This window comes from Trichechus manatus, unplaced genomic scaffold, assembly GCF_000243295.1.
Source record: "Trichechus manatus latirostris isolate Lorelei unplaced genomic scaffold, TriManLat1.0 scaffold00207, whole genome shotgun sequence".
In the NCBI taxonomy this organism is placed as follows: Eukaryota; Metazoa; Chordata; class Mammalia; order Sirenia; family Trichechidae; genus Trichechus; species Trichechus manatus.
This window is the reverse complement of record NW_004444143.1, coordinates 1,835,661-1,836,736: the sequence shown is the minus strand read 5'-3', so window position 1 is coordinate 1,836,736 and position 1,076 is coordinate 1,835,661.

Genomic DNA, 1,076 nt, shown 5'->3' with positions numbered 1-1,076 from the left:
GCTAATTGCCTCCAAGAACAACTGCTCCCTTTGCCATGAGACCAGAACTGAATGGTGTCTGACTACCATTACTGAACATTTTAATCAAAGAGTCTATGGAAGAATCCTGATCAAAAGGGGAAAAATGCAGAACAGAATTTCAAGTTTCCATGGAATCCAGATTTCCTGGATCAACGGAGGTTGCACGAACCCCTGAAACTATTGCCCCGAGATAATATTCAAACCTTAAACCAAAAATACCCCCTGAAGTCTTCTTAAAACCAAACAATAGTTTAGCTTAACTAGTAAACAAATGTCTGCTTTGAGCATTATGCTCTTTTAAGATCTATCTATATGGGATCAAACTGACAACAGCAACTTGAAAGATTAGACAGGAACCTTAGAGGGTGGTGAATTTATGTTAATGAGAGAAGAGCAACTCAGAAAAAGAGGGCGAGAATGGTTGCACAACTCGAATAATGTAATCATTGTCACTAAATGGTACATGTAGAAACTGTTGAATTGGTGTATGTTCTGCAGTGCATATTTGCAGAAACAACAACAAAAAATACTTACTGAACACCCACTATGCAACACGAAGTAAACAAAGCTTGGTTCTTGAAAGGGGAATATTCTATCAGCGGAGGTAGCCAATGTGATGTCGCAGAGTCGCGGGTGCTCTGAATAAACACAATGCAAGATTAGTACAGAGAGACCTCCTGGGAGCAGGGGAGGTGCCTGCCGGTTTGGGTGGAGGGATCAAGGCTGGCTCTCTGAGGAGGTGATAGTGGACAGAGACCTGAACTACCAGATGGGCGTGCTAAAGCAGTGAAGATCTTGAAAATGTCTCCCTTAACACCCAGCTTTGCTCTTCTCCCAGATGCTTGTTCCAGGATATAAAGTGGGACTCCTTTTTATTTTTTCCTCAGTTCTGTTTGTTTCTCAGTGTTTCCCGATCACCAAACCCTAGGCAATAGGTGACAAGGTCTTCTACATTTAGAGTGAGGTGCTGGATCATATAGGTAGGGTTTGGAAAGGAGGCAACCAAGAATCAATTTAGTGACTTGGAGGTGTACAGGGGTTGAAAAACCAAAAAC